Source organism: Zeugodacus cucurbitae, chromosome 2, assembly GCF_028554725.1.
Source record: "Zeugodacus cucurbitae isolate PBARC_wt_2022May chromosome 2, idZeuCucr1.2, whole genome shotgun sequence".
Taxonomy (NCBI): Eukaryota; Metazoa; Arthropoda; class Insecta; order Diptera; family Tephritidae; genus Zeugodacus; species Zeugodacus cucurbitae.
This window is the reverse complement of record NC_071667.1, coordinates 33308719-33333099: the sequence shown is the minus strand read 5'-3', so window position 1 is coordinate 33333099 and position 24381 is coordinate 33308719. Positions and strand designations below refer to the sequence as shown.

General features: G+C 37.8%; 2 protein-coding genes across 3 annotated transcripts in view; one reads left to right on the top strand and one right to left on the bottom strand.

Annotated features, from left to right (window-relative positions):
- LOC128921901 (putative nuclease HARBI1) overlaps window positions 1–24381 on the bottom strand; it is a 199948-nt gene that overhangs the window by 125742 nt on the left and 49825 nt on the right. The window lies entirely within an intron of this gene.
- LOC105220035 (protein O-mannosyl-transferase 2) overlaps window positions 1–24381 on the top strand; it is a 105994-nt gene that overhangs the window by 81584 nt on the left and 29 nt on the right. The window lies entirely within an intron of this gene.

Genomic DNA, 24381 nt, shown 5'->3' with positions numbered 1-24381 from the left:
TGACGTCTGAACACATCGGCGACTACGCTTAACTGAGTGATGAGAGTTGAATTAAAAGAACATTGCGGATGACGCGCGCGGGGCTCTTGCTGTTACCGCACCGACAATCATGCCGTGCAGTGTGGCAACGTCGCCGACGCAGTATGACCCGCTCGAATAATAGATAAATTTGCCAAAATAGGAAAAACTTATTACCTAAAGTATGTAGTCTTTTAATTAAAATTAAATTATTTCTTTGACTTACTATGACACAATGGAGTCGCTAGAATATTTCAACCTGTATAGGGGTCGCGAAATCAAAAAGATTGAAAAACACTGCTTTAGTACATTCCTGCGATCAAACACGCCTAAAAAGAAGGGATATGCCTGCGTACTAAAGGGCAACGTTTCACCAATACAGCTCAATCACTCGGTTGAGCTTGTCTAGTTTATAAATAGATTTAAGATTTTATAACTTGTTGTTAGGCTTAAAAACAAGCAGATTCAATAAATAAGGAAATATTGAAAAACAAGTAAGGAAGGGCTAAGTTCGGGTGTAACCGAACATTTTATACTCTCGCAATTTATTTATTTGACTTTATTTATATTATGTAATACACAATTTGACCCACATATTCGTCATATATATTGTATAAAGTCCATTGATAGTTGGAAACCATAATATTAGACTAGAAGCACCGAGGTCCTCGTGTTCGATATATGGGGCCTTAAAAACGTATGGTCCGATATCGGCGATTTTTATTTCTGCCGTTTTTCGTTAGTGAGTTAACCCACTTTTAGTAATTTTCAACCTAACCTTTGTATGGGAGGTGGGCGTAGTTATTATCCGATTTCTTTCATTTTTGGACTGTACTAAGAAGTGGCTGAACAAAACGACTGCAGTAAGTTTGGCTTATATAGCTCTATTGGTTTCCGAGATATGTACAAAAAACCAATTTGAGGGCGGGACCACGCCTCGCCAAAAAAATTACATCCAAATGTGCCCCTCCCTAATGGGATCCTATGTTCCAAATTTCATTTTCATAACTTTATTTATGGCTTAGTTATGACACTGTATAAGTTTTCGGTTTCCACCATTTTGTGGGCGTGGCAGTGGACCGATTGTGTCCATTTTCGAAAGTTTTCCAAGTTTCATTAAGATATCTTAATTTTTACTCAAGTTATCGCTTGCACGGACAGACGGACGGACCCACTACCACTACCACTCGTCATCCTGATCATTTATGTATATATAACCCCATATCTAACTCTTATATTTCTTGGTGACACAAACAACCGTTATGTGAACAAAACTATTATACTCTGTGCAACAGGTTGCGAGAGTATAAAAAGATAGTCAAGCGGCTTTCAAGTCACTAAATTCGCAAAGAATATCGTCGAAGATAGTGGAAGAATGTTTGGATCTATTAATGACAATGCCTTCATATATCGCCACACACCTACAATGGTTACCGGGACAAAGTGACATTCCTGGAAACTGTGTAGCAGATGAACTAGACATATTGGGCACAACACTGCAGTTGGATGCTACAGATATCTAATAGAAAAACATTCTGTTCATACGGCTGAATCACAATGGAAACAATCAACTCCCGTAAGAAATCCACGATTTCATAAGTCAATAGTTAATTTTGTGGGGGTGTATGACAGTTGTGGGTCAGAGTGGATCCATTGACAATTTAAAAAGCAATTTAGCCGAAAGTGCCGAAGGATGTAATTATGGAGGAGTGGACCAAGATTACAAAGGAGAAAACAAAAGAGCTGGTTGATTACATGCCAAAACACTTTACGAAGATTTTGCAAAGGAAAGGAAGGATGATATAATTAGGTGGATATCATCCTAACTATAACTATATACAAATAATTTAGTTGTAAGTTAATCCCGACTGTACGCAGACTTTCGCGTGTTAATTTTTTCGTACAATTAATTTTAATATTAAAACTAAAATTTAAGACATTGTTAAAAAAATCTCGAAGAAATACTTACATTATTAAAGATAAAGAACTATAATTATGTTAAAAAAATCGTTTGAATATACAGTAATCCCCGCTTAAGTGATCCTTCTTAACATGCATGACTTTTGAGACACATAACACGCTATTAAATGAATCCCGCTTAAGTGCCTCAAGGTACTTACCAAGTTTTTTCTCAAATATTTCGATCTAATCTTTTTTCTTTTAGCATGTAAGTCACATTTATTTCTTATCAATAACAAAAATACGTATTAATAACAATAAATATGAAAAACAAGTAAGGAAGGGCTAAGTTCGGGTGTAACCGAACATTTTATACTCTCGCAATTTATTGATGTAATTTTATAAAGATAACAAAAGTCGACCCATATATTTGGTGTAAAGTTCAATAGAATAACGAAAATCATCATAAATAGTATATGGGGACTGAGGTAATTCCTAAACCGATTTCACTCGTTTTCACCACCAAGATACAATGTATCGAAGACTATACGCTCACTTAATTTAATATTACTTATAATTAGGTATATGGGATCTGAGGGAAGTTATGACCCGATTTTTACCATTTCAGGTACAGAGAGAAACTGTTATAAGAAAAAAATTCAGAGGGAATGAATTACATTAAAATATCTGAGGGATTTACCTATATTTTCGGTGAAAATTAACCTTAGGCACTGAGTTCTTCATGTTCGATATCAGGGGCATTATAAAGTGAACGAATCAGATGGAATTCAAAATTGAGTTATATGGGAAGTAGACGTAGTTGTGAACCATATTCCACCCGTGTCATCAGGGTGTCAAGAAAGTGTTATATACCGAATTTCATTGAAATCGGTCGAATAGTTCTTGAGATATGGTTTTTGACCCATAAGTGGGCGACGCCACGAACTTTTTCCATTTTGTAAAAAAAATCTCAGTGCAGCTCCATTTCTGCCATTTCTCATGTAAAATTTGGTGTTTCTGACGTTTTTCGTTAGTGAGTTAACCCACTTTTAGTAATTTTCAACCTAACCTTTGTATGGAAGGTGGGCGTGGTTATTATCCGATTTCTTTCATTTTTGGACTGTGTAAGAAAATGGCTAAAAGAAACGACTGCAGAAAGTTTGGTTTATATCGCTTTATTGGTTTGCGAGTTATATACAAAAAACCTATTTGGGAGCGGGGTCACGCCCACTTTTCCAAAAAAATTACATCCAAATGTGCCCCTCCCTAATGGGATCCTATGTTCCAAATTTCATTTTCATAACTTTATTTATGGCTTAGTTATGACACTGTATAGGTTTTCGGTTTCCACCATTTTGTGGACGTGACAGTGGACCGATTTTGCCCATTTTCGAAAGCAACCTCCTCAGGGTGCCAAGGAACATGTGTTCCAAGTTTCATTAAGATATCTTAATTTTTACTCAAGTTATCGCTTGCACGGACAGACGGACAGACGGACGGACAGACATCGGGATTTCAAATCCACTCGTCATCCTGATCATTTAAGTATATATAACACCATATCTAACTCTTATATTTCTTGGTGACACAAACAACCGTTATGTGAACAAAACTATGATACTCTGTGCAACAGGTTGCGAGAGTATAAAAACATTGCAAAACTATGGCTATGTTTTCCTTTTGACAATACTCTGCGCATTCAATGTCCAAAATATTAAAAGGCATTTAAAAGAGGAAAATTGCAAACAATTCGTATTTGTGGTTTAAATGTTACTTAAACGGGGGTGCACTTAAACTGGGGTCACTGTATATACATATAAATGACGGAGAAAATTAAGTTGAAATTTTTTTGAGATGTACGCAGACGAGGCGGGCGAGTTTATATTAGGCGTATGTAAAGTTTACAAAGACTTTTAAATAAATATAAAAAAATTATGAGGAGGATTAGGAGAGAATTAAGAAAAACAAGTAAGGAAAGGCTAAGTTCGGGTGCAACCGAACATTTTATACTCTCGCAATTTATTGCTATATTTTTATTAAGATAACACACAATTTGACCCATATATCTGGTATAAAGTCTAATAGAAAAACGAAAATAAATATATAGGGTATATAAGCAATACTAGCATGGTGGTCATTGTACTCCATAATGTTAATGGCATACAACTGTTTTAGAAGGTTTTGATGTATTGGGTGAACAGAAGATCTCTGAGATCGTGGGATTGTCAATAACAAAAAATAATACTGCTAACGTGTTGAAAGGATGTAGATATTTGACTCGCAATTACAGTGTACATGTTGCTAGCTAATTTGCTAGCTGAAGATATCGTTGACATAGAACTTGAAAGAAAAGTGACAACAGTTTTAAAGTAGTTTCGCCACACTGATTTGCAGATATATGTATATTCTGTTAAAGGTGGCACAAAAATTAAAATCACTGCTGAAATACCGAAACAGTTTTTTTGTTTAAAATAAAATTTGCATATAAAGCGGAGTATAGTTGAGTTAAGAGTTGAGTTAAGTTAAGAGTTGAGTCCATTTCCATCTCAACGGCAACTTCATAATAACTTCCTCGTAAAAGCCCCACTCCTTCTTTGCGAAAAATTCGCACAGCCTCTTTAGAGTTCAACTTTACACCACCTTCGCCCTTCGCCATGGATAGGAACAGGGGGTAATCACTTGGCGCTATGTCCGGGCTATGGTGGATGCGATAAAACATCCCATCCGTGCTCTCGCAGCTTCTGGCGAGCTATCAACGAAGTGTGTGGTCTGGCGTTGTCCTGGTGGAACACTACACCCTTCCTGTTGGGCAATTCTAGACGCTTCTGGTCGATGGTCTGCATAAAGCGGTCCAGTTGTTCGCAGTAGATTGTAGAATCAAGCGTCTGGCCATATGGGAGAAGCTCATAGTGGATGATTCCCTTCCAATCCCACCAAACACACAGCAAAACCTTCCTGGTCATCAATTCCGGCTTGTCCACTGTTTGGGACAATTCACCGGTACATAATGAAGACTCCGACTCTGATTTATAATCTATGTGTAACAAGTAAGGAAGGGCTAAGTTCGGGTGTAACCGAGCATTAATACTCTCGCATTTTATTTAAAGGGTGATTTTTTAAGAGCTTGATAACTTTAAAAAAAAAAAAACGCATAAAATTTGCAAAATCTCATCGGTTCTTTATTTGAAACGTTAGATTGGTTCATGACATTTACTTTTTGAAGATAATTTCATTTAAATGTTGACCGCGGCTGCGTCTTAGGTGGTCCATTCGGAAAGTCCAATTTTGGGCAACTTTTTCGAGCATTTCGGCCGGAATAGCCCGAATTTCTTCGGAAATGTTGTCTTCCAAAGCTGGAATAGTTGCTGGCTTATTTCTGTAGACTTTAGACTTGACGTAGCCCCACAAAAAATAGTCTAAAGGCGTTAAATCGCATGATCTTGGTGGCCAACTTACGGGTCCATTTTTGAGATGAATTGTTCTCCGAAGTTTTCCCTCAAAATGGCCATAGAATCGCGAGCTGTGTGGCATGTAGCGCCATCTTGTTGAAACCACATGTCAACCAAGTTCAGTTCTTCCATTTTTGGCAACAAAAAGTTTGTTAGCATCGAACGATAGCGATCGCCATTCACCGTAACGTTGCGTCCAACAGCATCTTTGAAAAAATACGGTCCAATGATTCCACCAGCGTACAAACCACACCAAACAGTGCATTTTTCGGGATGCATGGGCAGTTCTTGAACGGCTTCTGGTTGCTCTTCACCCCAAATGCGGCAATTTTGCTTATTTACGTAGCCATTCAACCAGAAATGAGCCTCATCGCTGAACAAAATTTGTCGATAAAAAAGCGGATTTTCTGCCAACTTTTCTAGGGCCCATTCACTGAAAATTCGACGTTGTGGCAGATCGTTCGGCTTCAGTTCTTGCACGAGCTGTATTTTATACGGTTTTACACCAAGATCTTTGCGTAAAATCTTCCATGTGGTCGAATAACACAAACCCAATTGCTGCGAACGGCGACGAATCGACATTTCACGGTCTTCAGCCACACTCTCAGAAACAGACGCAATATTCTCTTCTGTACGCACTGTACGCATTCGTGTGGTTGGTTTAATGCCCAATAAAGTAAACTGAGTGCGAAACTTGGTCACAATCGCATTAATTGTTTGCTCACTTGGTCGATTATGTAGACCATAAATCGGACGTAAAGCGCGAAACACATTTCGAACCGAACACTGATTTTGGTAATAAAATTCAATGATTTGCAAGCGTTGCTCGTTAGTAAGTCTATTCATGATGAAATGTCAAAGCATACTGAGCATCTTTCTCTTTGACACCATGTCTGAAATCCCACGTGATCTGTCAAATACTAATGCATGAAAATCCTAACCTCAAAAAAATCACCCGTTATTTAGTGTTACTAAGATTACACACAATTCGAGCTGTATATTCGGAATGAAGTCCACTAGAAAAGCGGAAATCATTATAATGTGTTTGGAAGCTGGTTTTATTCCTTTACATTATATCCAAGATTTTACTTTCAATTACTTTCCTATTATATCAGTTAATATATACGCTATAAACACCAGAAATCCGTATATGGGGGCTATAAGAAGAATTGACCTGACTTTGTAGTCCATTTTTGATAAGAAAAAAAAACATATTTATATTATAAGAATTACCTTCTTATATCCTTTGAATTTCTTTAAAATATCTGAGAGATTTACCGAAATTTTCGATAAAAAAGAAATAAATTTATGTATTGTAAAGTGAACGAATCAGATGGACTGAAATTTGTAGTATAGTTTAAGTAATCGTGGTTGTGATCCGATTTTCAATTTGACATTGGATTGTAAAATTATATTACGAACCAAATTTCAATTAAATTTGTTGAGCAGTTTCTGAGATATTGTATTTGGCCCACAAGTGAGCAGCGCCACGTCCATTTCAAATCTTGTATACTAATTAGAGCGCACCCCTTTACTGGAAACTTTACTTTGAGGCTTCTGGTGTTTTCCCTTACTAAATTAAAGCGATTTTAGTAGCTTTGAACATTAACTTTCTATGGGAGGTAGGCGTGGTTACAATGAGATTTCCTCCATTTTTACACTGTATGAGGAAGAGACTAAAAGAATTAACTCCAGATGTCATATCTGGATAATTTTTTTTTAAGATGGGCGTGGTCCGATCCTCTAATAAGTGTTTCGAAATGCAGACCTCAATGCCAATGGATAAATTTTTACCGAAAATATCGGTAAATCTCAGATATTTTAAAGACTTTCAGAAATAATCTTATTCTTCTGATAATGTGTCTCTTTGCCAATAATGGGTAAAATCGAGTCATAACTTCTGACCAAAAACTCACATTAGTGTTCACTTTCGATTTCGTCACTTTCTTAAAAAGAGATAATGCGCTTATTTCTGAAATCCTTATAAAAATTTATTGATTTTAAAATTAATGATTTTATAGAAATGAAAAGTTGATATAAGAATGTATGTTTGAAAATGATGGTAAAATGTTTGATTTAAATGTTGTTAAAAATGTTATAATAAATGGTTGTATTAAATGATATGATATGCTTATGTATATAAAATAGTAATTTACAAAAGACGTTGTTAAATATGAAAAAAACCACGATGCTGCGAAATACGGAGATGTGAGGCGATCGACGTCGTATCATCGCGGTCGGCGACATAGTGGGCATCAAATGCGGATCCGCTGATAGTGTGGGTGATACTGCCGTGTCATTACGCGGGGCTGTTGACGCGGATGTACCTGTCGTTGGTTGAGGCGCGGCCGGTTATTGGGGCAGCTCCAGAGCGCGGAGCGGGAACTACCTAAAGCATCGTTGGCGTTGAGGATGATGCCATATCCACATCCATATTGCTCTCTGTAGAAAAATGGTTATATTAGTTATATATTGTGGAATTTACAATAACATGGACATTTGTGCCCCGTTATGTGGCATAAATGGGTTGTCACATTTTATCGATCATTTGTTTAAAGTTTTTTTGGGGTTTTATGTTTTTACGAGTTTTCGGTTTTTTAAACGGTTTATATGTTTTAGCGATTTATTAATTAACATTCGGTTTTCGATTGCATTTACGTTTCTTTATCTTAGGCGGTTGGTAGAAAGCAGAATTATACGAGCGGTCTGGTTAGCGTTCTGTTTTTTGCGGAGATCAACTACTCCAACATGACCGTATGGGGGGAGACAATCGCCTTGTATAAGGACCCATTCTCAAAGCTTTGGTTCCTTTTCTTGAGTTTTCCACCGGTACCTCTTGTGGTGATTCTTTATATAGTCTTCCTTCCATTGGCGGCTGAAATCATGATGGAGAATTTTAATTTCTTCTCATTTGTTTAATAAGGATAGTGACTCCACGCCTGGCTCAGGTATGGCCAGATTGGGTGCTCCTTTGAGAAAATGCCCCGGGGTTAAGGCTGTGAAGACGGAGGGATCTTGCGAGAGTGGTGAGATAGGTCGTTTACTCATGATGATTATTCTTTTGGATTTTTTTCGACTGAAATAGCGAGTTTGGGTATATATGATAAGACTGACCTTGGCATCTTGCAAGTCAGAGTGAGTTAGTTGTGCGCAATGATTTGGTATTCCCTTAATTTTTTGTTTAATTACTATTCTTAGTGCTCTAGGGAATGATGAAAATCGGTGGAGAATATCATCCTCATCTGGAGTGATATGAAAAGTTTAAATTTACCGACTTTCCGGAGGTATTATATTCCGAGCGGGAGATTTTAGCCAGAATTCTTGTTTCTGTTAGCCACATAGGAGCGTTTCCCCTGTGTGTAGTGCTGGTGAGGTGCAGTGGTTTGCAGCCTCTTGTTCCAAGATCCGCTGGATTATCCGCACTTGCAACATGTTGCCATTTTGCTGGGCCAACTTAGGATCAACCCACATAGAAGCAGTCAAAAACGTCTTTCTACAACTGCCCATAGCATCAAAATGGGCCAACCCACACCGAACAAGACGAAACTAAAAGACATGCTCGATTCTTGACTTGTTCGAAGAGATGTTGTCGAACTTCTTATGTATGTTCATACAGCCAACGCACACCAAATGCAACAAATTTGTCTCAAACCGTTTTCGTTGTAGAACCATACTTGCTGAGCTATAACGCAACCCACTCCGAATCAAACATGACAAGAAAACCTAGACAAAACTGAAAAACCCGTTTCGTTAAATGTTTTATTAAAGACAGCGCATATTCGAATGTTGACACCTGCATCTTTGTGAAATTTCGAAATATTTTCGGTTGCATCCTCAGTTCTTAAATAAAATATTTAATAATATTTTTAATTATTAAAAATAGGACTGCATAGATCAGTATATCAAAAAAACATATATAAACAATATTCAGTAACATTTTTAATAACAAATTCCATAAACTCAGCCGTTGGCACCTCATTTTCCATGACAAAAAAGGTCTTGCCGTGGACATCATAACTCATGATTGATTAATCAAAAGCAATAAACTAAATATATTTCGATAGTACATCAATAAAACTAATTAATGAACTAAGGAAAAAAGAAATTATTGAATTTTAAATTTTTGAGCACAATTTTTAGATACATTTTTCGCCATATTTCGCCAATTTGACCACCGACTTAAAAAATGGCTTTTGAGATAAACGCGTTTAGAGTTTTACATTCATACTGACGTGGCCCTTGGGCAGGAAGTCCCATATATACTTATAAAAATAATCATCATTTAAATAAACTTAAATAACTAAATTAATTAAAAACATAGTGTTATAATTAATCTTTCCGCAGGAGTTATGCTTTCTTGGTAGTTTGTATTTAGCTTAAAAATGTAATGTTTTACGTTTTGAATTTCTTTATATTTACGTTTTGTTTTATTTCAATGCACACCAAGCGAGACAAAAAGACAAATTTTTTTGCAACGTCGCATTGTGTTGCGCTTGGTGTGGGTTAGAGCACAACACTTTTTTGTGTCTTTTTTGGTCAAAAACGTTTTTGACTAATCCGGTGTGGGTTCACCCTTAAACAATAATAATTTAATTTAAAACTAATTAATTTATTACTTAACAAATCATAAATAAAAATTAAAAAAAAACATTGCTCCTACATATTATGATTTTTTGTTAAATCTTAAATTTTACGATTAAAAGTATTAGGGACAGAAAATAAATTATTCTAATAGTCAAAAAACATTTGAGATCGAGTACAGCTTTATAATCATTTCTTCTTCTTCTTCTTGACTGGCGTAGAAATCGCTTACGCGGTTATAGCCGAGTCCACAACAGCGCGCCACGCATCTCTCCTTTTGGCAGTTTGGCGTCAATTGGTAATACTAAGTGAAGACAGGTCCTTCTCCACCTGGTCCTTCCATCGGAGTGGAGGTCTCCCTCTTCCTCGGCTTCCACCAGCGGCTACTGCATCGAAAACATTCAGAGCTGGGTCACTTTCGTCCATTCGAACAACATGACCCGGGCAGCGTAGCCGCTGTCTTTTTATTCGCTGGACTATGTCTATGTCGTCGAACAACACATACAGCTCATCGTTCCATCGTCTACGGTATTCGCCGTTGCCAATGTTTAAGGGACCATAAATCTTCCGCAAAACCTTTCTCTAGAAAACTCCTAGTGCCGTCTCATCGGATGTTGACATCGTCCACGCTTCTGCACCGTAAAGTAGGACGGGAATGATGAGAGACTTGTAGAGTTTAGTTTTTGTTCGTCGAGAAAGGACTTTACTTTTCAATTGCCTACTCAGTCCATAGTAGCACCTGTTGGCAAGAGTGATTCTGCGTTGGATTTCAAGGCTGACATTGTTCGTGTTGTTGATGCTGGTTCCCAGGTATACGAAATTATCTACGACCTCGAAGTTATGACTGTCAACAGTGACGTGGGAGCCAAGACGCGAATGCGCCGACTGTTTGTTTGATGACAGGAGATATTTCGTCTTGTCCTCGTTCACCACCAGACCCATTCGCTTTGCTTCCTTATCCAGGCGGGAAAAAGCAGAACTAGCGGTGCGGGTGTTGTTTCCAATGATATTGATATCATCGGCGTACGCCAATAGTTGTACACTTTTATAAAAAATTGTACCTTTTCTGTTTAGCCCTGCGGCTCGAACTATTTTTTCCAGAATCAGGTTAAAGAAGTCACACGATAGCGAGTCACCTTGTCTAAAACCTCGTTTGGTATCGAACGGCTCGGAGAGGTTCTTCCCGATCCTGACGGAGCTTTTGGTGTTGCTCAACGTCAGCTTACACAGCCGTATTAGATTTGCGAGTATACCAAATTCAGACATCGCGGCATAAAGGCAGCTCCTTTTCGTGCTGTCGAAAGCAGCTTTAAAGTCGAAAAATAGATGGTGTGTGTCGATCCTCCGTTCTATCTGTTCAGTTGTTGATTTTCCAGGTCTAAAGCCACACTGATAAGGTCCAATCAGTTTGTTGACGGTGGGCTTTAGTCTTTCACACAGTAAGCTCGATAGAAACTTATAAGCGATGTTAAAGACGCTTATCCCACGATAGTTGGCGCGGATTGTGGGGTCTCCCTTTTTGTGGATTGGGCAGAGTACACTGAGATTCCAATCGTCGGGCATGCTTTCTTCCGACCATATTCAGCAAAGAAGCTGATGCATGCGCCTTATCAGCTCTTCGCCGCCGTATTTGAAGAGCTCGGCCGGCAATTCATCGCCCCCCGCCTTGTTGTTATTCAAGCGGGTAATTGCTATTCGAATTTCTTCACGGTCGGGCAATGGAACGTCGTCGTCGGTTGGGGAATCGGGTTCGCCATCTCCTGGTGTTGTATTTTGACTGCCATTCAGCAGGCTGTTCCCTCCACAAACACAGTATACTCTGGTCATCAACAACTAGATCACCTCTGGGGGTCCTAAAGGAGTGTGCTCCGGTCTTGAAACCTTCAGTTAGTCGCCGGATCTTAGCACCGGGTTGTAATGTTGGCCCTGGGTATAGGACGTCATTGAGTGATTTGCCTGATGCATTGAAAACCACTCGTACTTTCGTTGTGATTTTATTGGGTCTTATTATCCCATGTTGTGGAAGGTATATCTGCCTTTGGATATTTTCTCATATTATTACCCCATGATGTGGAAGGTATATCTACCTTTGGATATTTTCTCATATGCTATAGTTTCTTTATATGATTGAGGTCAAGATATTCGTCCATCACATTATCATATGCTGATTTAAGCTCACGTTTCTTTATCAGGCTTTTTTCCATGCTCAGGAATTGCTGGACTGCTGATATTCTAAAATGGCCTAGAGCTATGGTTTCTGGAAAAGTGGGTTTGAATGAGAGTCGCACGCCATAACGACGATCTTGTTGTTGTGGACTTGTAGTAGGCTTTGCATGCCTGGTCTTCTTCTGAAAGTTTGCAATTTGGGGAATTTCTTCTACTTTAGAGATTTTTTTTAAGTTCATTATTTAGATATCGTTTGAGATATTATCCACTTGTGTGGTGAAAGAATTAATTTCTTCAGTGACTTGGCCACTTATAATCCACCCAAGGATTGTATTTTGGGCTAACAATTTAACAAAGATTTTCTCAATAGCTTCAAGAATTATTTGAGGTACTAAGTCACTGCCTTCTAATATATCGATTTGTGATCGGGTATGACAGTTGGGATCTGCTAACAAGAGATGTGAGCATTTTTTCCAGTGTATTTTATTTACTTCATAGCTTGGAAGCAAATTTGTAAGTTGCGGGAGAACGATGGCTTGTGCATCTATTCTTATATCCGCTTTTGGAGAAACTATGGTTATTGGCCAATTTTTTTCAATTTTGAATAATTCTTCTCATTCCTGAGATTTAAAAGTTGGAATGTTTTATTGGCAATTTTAGCCGATTTTGAGCTTTTGATGATATGAAGAATCTTTGAGAGCCTTGATCTATTAACGCTCTTAGTTTGAATAACTTACCCTTATGTTCAACGGTGGTGACCGCAGTGGGTTAAATAATTTTACATTCATTTTCTGAATGAAGCGCTTGAATTTTTGTTGATTTAGAGTAACATGGTTGGTCTTCCCTTATTTCGGGATTTGCGGTTTCAGGATTACTCGATGAGGTTGTAGGGACTAATCCCGTGGTTTTTATACTCTCGCAACAAAGTTGCTAAAGAGTTTATAATAGTTTTGTTCACATAACGGTTGTTGGTGTCCCCCAGAAATAAAATATTTAGATATAGGATTATATATATCGAAATGATCAGGATAACCTATAAAGTGTCATAACTAAGCCATAAATAAAGTTATGGAAGTAAAATTTGATACAGATGATCACATTAGGGCGGGGCATATTTGGGTGTAATTTTTTGGGAAGTGGGAGTGTTCCCGCCATAAATATGTTTTTTGTATATATCTCGCAAACCAATAAAGCTATATAAACCTAACTTTCTGTAGTCGGTTCTCTTACGTACAACACCACACATCATGGAAATAGTTGAAATCGGATAATAACCACGCCCACCTCTCATACAAAGCTTAGATTGAAAATTACTAAAAGAACGCTAACTCACTAATGGAAAACATCAGAAAACTAAATTTACAGGAGAAATGGCAGAAAGAAGCTGCACTCAGATGGGCGTGGCGTCGTCCACTTATGGGTCAGGAACTACTTAACCAATTTCAATGAAATTCGGTATACAATATTTTATTTATAGCCTAATAACACATATCAAAAATCGGCTCACAACCACGACTAACTTCCATATAACTCAATTTTGAATTCCATATTATTCCTTCACTTTGTAATATATACATAAGAAACCAATAAAGATAGCGGAAATAAACTTTGCACAAATATGATCTGTGAAAAAATTACCGAAATCGGACTATAACTTCTCAAGGCCCCGGATATAGAACATGCAGAACTCAGTGGCTAAGGTAATTTTTCACCGAAAATATCGGAAAATCTCTCAGATATTTTAATTTAATTCAGAGGGCATCTTTTTCTTCTAATATTGTGTTTCTGTACCAAAGATGGTTAAAATCGGGTCATAACTTCCCATAGCTCCCATATACATAACTATAGGTTTTTCAAAAATACTGTGGGCTCTACTCTACATATATAAGTTAATATTATATAATCTTGAATATAATGTATGTTGGTGGCGAAAATTAGTGAAATTGGTTCAGGAATTACCTCAGCCCTCATAAACTTTGTATGATGATTTTCGTTATTCTATTGGACTTTATGCCGTATATATAGCCTTTCCTTATCTGTTTGAAATTGATTTTGCTTCATATTTTGAGAATTGGTAATATGAAGCAATGAGTAATAATTTGTGTTTTTAACACTGATATGCAATTAGTCACTGTCGAGTAGAATTTTTGAATTTCCTGGCAGGCTTCTTGTTGAATTTTTGGTAAATGCAATACAGCTTTTATTGGGTTTTCTATCATAACTCTTTTATTTTCGTATCTTTCGACCAGTGCTTCCCAATCCAGCTTAAAATTTTTGCTATTTAAAGTGTTTTGCTTGACGAAGATGGTATAGGTTAGGTTAAACTGGTAGGCCAATACGCCACACATAGACCTATTTAGGTCCTTTGCGATGCCAGATGGAGTGTCGTCACGTTGTCCGAGAGGAGTAGTCATCCTTTAGGATGCCTGCGCTTGACGCGAATTTTAAAAGCATTTGTGGCTTCACTTTCAATACCTCTTCCATATTGTCATATTGTGAGGCCCCCAAGTAGCGAAGTCATTGCCTTGACAATGCAGGGCAGGTGCACAGAAGATGCTTCATTGTTTCTATTGGACCTTGCTCTTGACATTTCGTGCAGTCATCTCCATCTGTAAGTCCCATTTTGTAGGCATGTGCCGCCACCAGACAGTGGCCTGTGAGTATTCCCACCAAACTCCGACAGTCCCTTCTATCGAGTGACAGAATGAGTTTGGTGTACTTCTGGTCTACGGTTTTACACATGGCCTTAGATGGTATAACTTTTGTGCTTGTGCGAGTTTAGGATTGTTTATATAAATGGCAGTGAACATGTCCCGGAAGGATGGCCATTGATCATAACATCCATTAAAAACTTCAGTATCACAAGCTGGTACTTTTAGATACATTATTTAGGTCTTCTTTTGGTGTTGTGACTACTCTGGGAGGGGGAGTAGTGCCTCTATTTGGCCTTAATAAACTTATATGTTCATCGATCATTCCCTTTATTAATTCGTACTGCAATGATCATATTTGGCTGTCGCCGAAGATTTTATGTTTTCTGGGAGTTCAGCGTCGTCAGTATCTATTACTGTATCGTGCGCTGCCAGAAGCGTGCCAATAAATTGTGGAATTTTTTTTATTTAAACCCGATTCCGTGATGTCAGTAATAAGGGAAGCTTGAAATCGTATGCGATATCTTATAAAAATATCACTTTCAGTGAAGAATCTTGATATTGAAATATATTTTGATCTTTGTTGTTTTGTAGCTTCTCCAGGTGTGCTTTGTTTATCGTCATCAACCATTTTAGGAATTTTTATACTCTCGCAACAAAGTTGCTACGAGAGTATTATAGTTTTGTTCACATAACGGTTGTTTGTAACACCTAAAACGAAAAGAGTTAGATATAGAGTCATATATACCAAAGTGATCAGGGTGACGAGTAGATTTGAAATCCGGATGTCTGTCCGTCTGTCTGTCTGTCCGTCTGTCCGTCTGTGTAAGCTGTAACTTGAGTAAAAATTAAGATATCTTGACGAAACTTGGCACAAATATTCCTTGGCACCATAAGAAGGTTAAGTTCGAAAATGGGCGGAATCGGACCATTGCCACGCCCACAAAATGACGAAAACCAAAAACACATAAAGTGTCATAACTAAGCCATAAATGAAGTTATAAAAGTACAATTTTTAATAAAGGATCGCACTAGGAGGGGGCATAATTGGATGTAATTTTTTTGGCGAATTGGGCGTGGCCCCGCCCACAAATCGGTTATTTGTATTTAACTAGCAAACCAATAAAGCTATATAAACCAAACTTTCTGCAGTTGGTTCTCTTACGTATCCCACCACACACCATGAAAATAGTTGAAATCGGATAATAACCACGCCCACCTCTCATACAAAGGTTAGGTTGAAAATTACTAAAATTGGGTTACTAACTAACGAAAAACGTCAGAGACACTAAATTTTGCAGAAGAAATAGCAGAAGGGAGCTGTACTCATATTTTTTTACAAAATTGAAAATAGGCGTGGCATCGCCCACTTATGGGTCAAAAACCATATCTCAGGAACTACTCGACCGATTTCAATGGAACTTGGTTTGTTATAGTTTCCTTACATCCCAAAAATATGTTGTGAAAATTGGCCAAATCGCTTCACAACCACGCCTACTTCCTATATACCAGAACTTAGAAGATGATCTGAATCGTTTACTTTACAATATATAAAGAAAGCACTAGTGAAGATATCGGTGCAAAACTTTGCACAAATACTGTATTTATAGTGTGGCAGCCCATTTCTAAAAATCGCCGAAATCGGACCATAGGTTTTCAAGGCCCCATATATCGAACATGAGGACCTCGGTGCTCCTAACCTAATATTAGGGTTTCCAACTTTCAGTGGACTTTATACAATATATATGACGAATATGTGGGTCAAATTGTGTATTATATAATATTAATTAAGTTAAATAAATAAATTGCAGGAGTATAAAATGTTCGGTTACACCCGAACTTAGCCCTTCCTTACTTGTTGTAAATTGACTTGATTTAGATTCTTTTGAATAATGAAGATGGCAATGGAAAAGCAGAAGAATGTCAGCATGGACGTCAAAAACGTAACGGGGCAACTAGACGAACTTTTTACCGCAGAAATTGGCTTATCGCGGAAAAAGGGGCAAAACATTTTTGCTAAAAAAGAAGAAAAAGAAATTAAAGTACCAAAGAATACGGAAGAAAAAACAAAAGGGAAGAACGCAGCTGCAAGCCAGAGAACAAATAGTAGGATCAAGCGGCAATCAGAGGCTGTGCTCATTAAACCGGCAGAGGGAAATAGCTACGCCGAGGTGCTAAAAAATATACGTAGCAAGGTAAACATGAAAGAAGCGGAGGTTAAGATAAAAGGTATCCGCAAAACAAGAAACGGGGCACTACTAATGGAGTTGGAGAAGAAGCAGAGCACAAAAGCCGTCTTCTGTGATGCGCTCAAGACCACGCTTCCAGAATCCGCAACCGTTGCCGACCTCAAACCAAAGGCCACTATAGAGATCAGAGACCTTGACTCCTTTACAACAAAATAGGAAGTCGCAGGGGCTGTAAAAGAAGCGCTACACAGCGAAGAATATAAAATAAATATAACGGTTCCTAACACAAGAGAGCAAGTAAAGGAATACATAGCACTTCAAAACGAAAACGACAAAGCTGATATACTTGTGCGACAGGTACGCATTAAAATTGGATTGGTCAACTGAAGGTTGCGACTCAAAGGAAATATCAAAAGGTGCTTCCGCTGCTTTGGACCAGGACACTTATCCTGGTACTGCAAAGGACCCGACAGGAGAGAGCGAGGTATTAAAAATAAAAACATAAAATGCGGCCAATCAGGTCACAAACTAAAAGAGTGCACATAGCCCCCATCTTGCTGCCTTTGTATTGAGAAATGAATATTATACAGGCCAATATGCATAGATGCAAGACTGCTGACGCACTACTGTCTCAAATGGTTATGGAGATCGGCTACGATTTACTAATCATTAGCTCAATAGCTGCTATGTGGCTACCCCCAGCAAGCAAATTAAACAATGTAGATAAAGAGAAAGGCAACGGTTTCGTTTGGGCCAGATGCGATCTTTTTACAATAATTAGCTACTACCTTACGCTAAGTGATAGTATTCCAGAATTCCAGGACAAGCTCAACAATATTGAAGATACGGCTAGGGCTATAGAAGGCCACCTAATCATCGCCGGAGACTTAAAGTCGTAAGCCATAGAGTGGGGAATGCCAAACACTGATTCAAGAGGCAAGCGCATTCTAGAAATGACCGCGATGCTCTGCCTAATAGTACTCAATAAAGGCGATGCAACCACATTTAGAAGACCGGGTTGCGAAGAAACGACTCCAGACATTACTCTATTGTCTGAACGTATGGCAAGCTCAATAAAAAGATGGAAAGCCCTAGAAGACTACACAGGCAGCGATCATCAGTACATCCCTTTTACGATTCATACCTTAACTAACCCTAATCCGATCTGAAAAAACAAGGGCATTCAAAAATGGAACGTTTTAAAATTAAACCCTTCAAAACTAATTTCCGAATTGGACGAACATAGCCCACCCAACTCTCCAAAATATGCAAGGGAAATTGTTGAGCACACAATGAAAAATATCACGGTGAACGGATAATATTGCCCTACTCAGACGCACATGCACATGGGAGGAACTACGCGAGGATATTAACAAAATCCCCTGGGGACTAGGATAGAAAAAAAGTTTTGAAGAAAATTTTAGACCGACAGTACTTCCCATCATGTACAACGCTTGCATCAAAGCTGGAAAGTTCCCTGAAGTCTGAAAGAAATAAAGATATGTCCTAACCAGTAAGGGAAAAGGAGAAACCAACTTGCCATCAGCATACCGCCCACTATGCATGATCGACACAGCGGGAAAATTTTACGAAAGACTACTTAAACCTAGACTTCGAGCGGCTTTCGGGGAAGCTGGTGGACTCTCCCCTAGACAACACGGTTTCAGACCCGGTATGTCTACTCTAGGAACCATTAAGAGCGTCATTGAAAGTGTAGAAGCCGCACAGCGTAGATGTCATATATACAAATGAATAGTTTTGCGACATCAGACGTCCGAATAATAAATAATAATAAGCATATCCCACTAGAAGTTAGTGTGCAAACGACTACGGACACTATGAAGACACAAAAATCAGTGAACTACATAGGCTTAAGACTCAGCCATCAGCGTCTTGTTATATTAAAACGGGAAAATCGGCGCAAATTACTGGCTAGAGTGCATCGCACCGAGGCCCTCAGAGTTGCATCAGCCTATTGGACAGTGCCAGGTGACGCAATATTAGTTATAAGCGGAAATGTCCCAATTGACCTCCTAGCATACGAAAGAAATAAACTGTGGCAACTAAAGGCAGTATGTCAAAACGACAAAAGCGCGATAGAACAAATAAAGAAGGATACGGTACTCATAATTAGGGATGGCAAAAAAATTTTTTTAATCGATTAAATAATCAAATGATTAATTGAAAGATATAAAAAATTAATTGTAATTAATTGCAATTAATGTAAAAAAATCGATTAATCGATTAATTCCAATGTTTTCAAATAATACTAAATTGCATAAAGACCACCACCAGCTTCAGCGCCGAATCTTGTATTATAATGCTCTATCACAGAGTCCCATACATATCCAAAAAGAGAAAATGGCCTACATTTGAAGTTAAGTAGCACAATGACATTAAATTTTTCATAATATGCACAGCAATCTTAAAGTAAAACAATTGCCTCTTGCTTGAAAGACTATGTTTTGCAACTTTGCGTAAAAATAAAACCAATAAAATATGTATGTATGTATGTGATTGATGAGAGCGCGCCACTCCTCTCTTTCCTTCGCAGTTCGGCGCCAGTTGGAGATTCCAAGTGTAACCAGGTCGCTCTCCACCTGGTCCCTCCAACGGAGTGGGGGCCTTCCCCTTCCTCGGCTTCCTCCGGCGGGTACTGCATCGAACACTTTCAGGGCTGGAGTGTTTTCGTCCATTCGGACAACATGACCTAGCCAGCGTAGCCGCTGTCTTTTTATTCCCTGAACTATGTCAATGTCGTCGAATTTCTCGTATGCTCATCGTTCCATCGTCTGCGGTATTCGCCGTTGCAAATGTTCTGAGGTCCGTAAATCTTGCGCAAAATTCCTCTCGAAAACTCCTAGTGTCGTCTCATCTGATGTTGACATCGTCTACGCTTCTGCACCATAAAAAAGGACGGGAATGATAAGCGACTTGTAGAGTTTGATTTTGGTTCGCCGAGAGAGGACTTTACTGTTCAATTGCCTACTCAGTCCAAAGTAGCAGTAAATAGGAGACTATATTCGTATTTCAGACATTCAAATTGTGTTGGTGTATACACAAAAACAAAAACGGAAATAAAATTAAAATATCGTATTAAAAATTCATTTGTCTTAGCATAAAGGAAAATATATTCATTGAAGTCAAGAAAATTTAGAAGTCTGTTCAACCAAGTTTGAAGAAAAAGCAATTTCGATAAACGTTTTGTTGTCAAACGATTGCGTTTTTCGGTCGCAGTTGCACCCGCTTTTGATATTTGAGTTGATATTTAACGTAGTTAATGCTTATTTTATTAAAAAATTTCCATACTTCGCTTTTAACTGGCGCCTTTGCACTTCAAACAACTGAACGTAAAATGCGTTTGACTTAACTGTAAATGCAGTGTTACCAGACATTCATTTTTTGATATTAAACTACGTTGACATATTAGAATTTAACTATGTTGACAACGTTTGCAGTCATTAATGACTGATGTGACCAATTTCGACCCTTGTAAGCTAACTTAGATGAACATAAAATGTATTAAATTTGAAAATGCTGTTTGCGATTACTCGAGTAATACTCGAGTAATTAGAAAAGGTGTTTCGATGCAATTAAATCGTAAATTAAATGAAAATAATCGATTAATTTAATCAAATGATTAATCGTTGCCATCCCTACTTATAATGGATCTGAACTCAAGGACCAGTCGTAAATTTGGTGAAGTCGACTACTTCAAAACACAGCTGCTATCCGGCCACGGATACTTCAAAAAGTACCTCACACACATTCTTTAAATGTGTGCATTGGCAACGGGCTCGCACCGCCCTAGAAGACCTGGTTGGACCAATAAACGCGGACAATATAATCAGCGTCATGTTGGAGAGCAAAGAAAACTGGAACATTATCCAGAGATACGTAGCTAATTTGCTACGGAACAAAAAGCGAGAGCTGGACTCAGGTGCGCAGATGTAAATTCCTCTATGAGAAAAATGGAACGCCACCCTGAAGTAATGTGAAAACGGTTCCAGGGTGGGCGACGGTTCCCTAGAGGGGGAGCTTTTAGTGACCTGCAAGTGGCACATACCATTGCTGCGAAGACAGCTTTGATGATGCGGTAGGCATTTTCCACCCCCTCTCCCGCGAAAAAAAAAATTTCATTTCATTTCAATTCATGCTATTTGAATTTATTTAATTTCAAGTGGCACATACCATTGCTGCGAAGACAGCTTTGATGATGCGGTAGGCATTTTCCACCCCCTCTCCCGCGAAATATAAAAAAAATAATTTCATATCATTTCATTTTAATTATTTTATATATATGGAAGTCAAGAGTCAATAGCAAACTGCATCAAACAAAATTGCAGAATGCATGTTTTAAAGTATGCATATAAAACTTTTTGCGAAGTAAATAAATAAAACTGTGAATAAATATAAAATTTTTTGAAAAATTTTATTTTTTAATGACAATTCTATAACTCGTAATCTTTCTAACTCGAATTTTTGTTGTGGATTGTAATTCAAGTTAGAGAAGTTCCACTGTATATCGTTTCATATTTGAGTTATTTTAGCAAAATTAAGTCAGGAATTACCCATCCCTCATATATTATAAATCATAATTTTCGTTATTCTAGTGACATTATGACGAATATATGGATCGACATTGAAAACATCTTTTTCTCCTTCTTATATTGCAATTGTACCTAGTATACACTGATTAAATACTAACAACAATTCGATTATAATAAGTTAAAAATAATAATAATTAAAATCTAAATAGAAATTCATTTTCTTGCTAAGTCTGAAGGCCTCTTACGTTTCAGTCGGTTTCGATGAGTCTGGATGCCTCTTCATTTACATGCTGTGTAAGCCTCATTTCGTGTGCCTTTGCATTCAGATGAATTTACACCAAGATCACGGTTAAGGTCAGCAGATCTAGCATACCAAGCATTAACTGTACTTCTTAGTACCTTATTTAGGAAGCTTTGACTTGAGCAACCCCATAGCTGAGCTTCATAGGCGCAAATTGGCTTTAGTACTTGATTATATATAAACAGCTTGTTTTCGATTGAAAGCGTGGATCTCCAACCGACTAGATGGTAAAACTTAGCAAATTTTAAGTCAAGCTCACCCACTTTTTTTACATGCTCTTTCCAGCGAAGCATAGCATAGGGTGATTCCTAGGTACTTAGCATTATTGTGATGTGGTATAGGAGTATCATTTATATAAATGGGATGGTATGATTTTTTTTTAAGTAATCTAGGTGCATTGATATAGAATCGTTTAATTTAATGCGCCACTTGGAAGCCTATTTAGTAATTGCATTGACTGCTGTTTGTACTCTTAGGATAGATACTGAGGTTGCTGCTAACAGGGCTGTGTCATCCGCAAATATCGGTGTCACATAACTTGAATCAGTGGGGATATCATTTGTAAAAAGCAAGTAAAGCATTGGCCCCAACACGCTTCCCTGGGAAACACACGCTTCTATCGGTCGCAAGTTTGAGTATACATCCTCTTGTTTAATGCGAAAGTATCTATCTTTTAGGTAGGAAGCAATAATTTCGATTTGCGTTGCGTTTTTTGTGGATACATTCAATGATGTAGTTTGGAAATTTGTTTCCACTTAAATTCACGCGAGTATTCGGTGTACTCTTCTACTCTCATTATACTCTCGCAACATGTTGCACAGAGTATTATACATAGTTTTGTTCACATAACGGTTGTTTGTGTCATATATATAAATGATCAGGATGACGAGTGGAGTTGAAATCCGGATGTCTGTCCGTCCGTCCGTGCAAGCGATAACTTGAGTAAAAATTTAGATATCTTAATGAAACTTAGAACACATGTTCCTTGGGACCCTGACGCCACGCCCACAAAATGGCGAAAACCAAAAACACAAAGTGTCATAACTAGGCCATAAATAAAGTTACAACAGTAAAATTTGGAATAAAGGATCGCACTAGGAAGGGACATATTTGGATGTAATTTTTTTGGGAAAGTGGGCGTGTTCCCGCCCCAAATCGGTTATTTGTATATATCTCGCAAACCAATGAAGCTATATAAACCAAACTTTCTGCAGTCGAATCTCTTACGTACCCTACTACACACCATGAAAATAGTTGAAATCGGATAATAACCACGCCCACCTCCCATACAAAGGTTAGGTTGAAAATTACTAAAAGTGGGTTAACTCACTGACGAAAAACGTCAGAAACACTAAATTTCACATAAGAAATGGCAGATGGAAGCTACACTCAGATCATTTTACCAAATGGAAAATGGTCGTGGCGTCGCCCACTTATGGGTCAAAAACCATATCTCAGGAACTACTCGACCGAATGAAACTTGGTTTGTAATAGTTTCCTTACCTCCCAATAATATGTTGTGAAAATTTGATAAATCGCTTCACAACCACGCCTACTTCCTATATACCAGAACTTAGAAGACGATCTGAATCGTTTACTTGACAATATATAAAGTAAGCACTAGTGAAGATATCGGTGCAGAACTTTGCACAAATACTACGTTTATAGTGTGGCAGCCCCTTTCTAAAACTCGTCAAAATATATGGTTTTCAAGGCCCCATATTTCGAACATGAGGATCTCGGTGCTTCTAACCTAATATTAGGGTTTCCAACTTTCAATGGACTTTATACAATATTTATGACGAATATGTGGGGCAAATTGTGTATTTTATAATATTAATTAAGTTAAATAAATAAATTGCGAGAGTATAAAATGTTCGGTTACACCCGAACTTAGCCCTTCCTTACTTGTTATACTCTCGCAACCTGTTGCACGGGGTATTATAATTTTGTTCACATAACGGTTGTTTGTGTCACCAAGAAATAAAAGAGTTAGATATGGGGTTATATATATATAAATGATCAGGATGACGAGTGGAGTTGAAATCCGGATGTCTGTCCGTCCGTCCGTCCGTGCAAGCGATAACTTGAGTAAAAATTGAGATATCTTAATGAAACTTGAAACTCATGTTCCTTGGCATCATGTGAGGGTTGCTTTCGAAAATGAGCAAAATCGGTCTTCTGTCTCTAATTTTTAGCAGTTCTTTCGTTCTGACCGACATAATGCGTTTTCGATGAGTTTTCGTTGACAGTTCACAAATTTATTTGCTTGTTGAAATTTGTACCAATGAGAAAGTTTAAGAATCTTTAATATTTGCTTATAATTATTATTAATGATCGTGTTTTCTAGAATCACAACAAGAAAATTTTTATAATGAAGGTATTGGATTTGAAAAGCCAGATAAATACCTTGCACAACGATGATTCTTCAAGATTATTGATAGGGACTTTGCCTTGCAAAAAAGATAGAAGAGTTCAACAAGCAACGTTTAATCCTATTAGGTATAATAAATCATGTCGGACAAAAGTTTGTATATGTTTTTACTGACGCAAAAGTTTTCAAATATATATCATTAA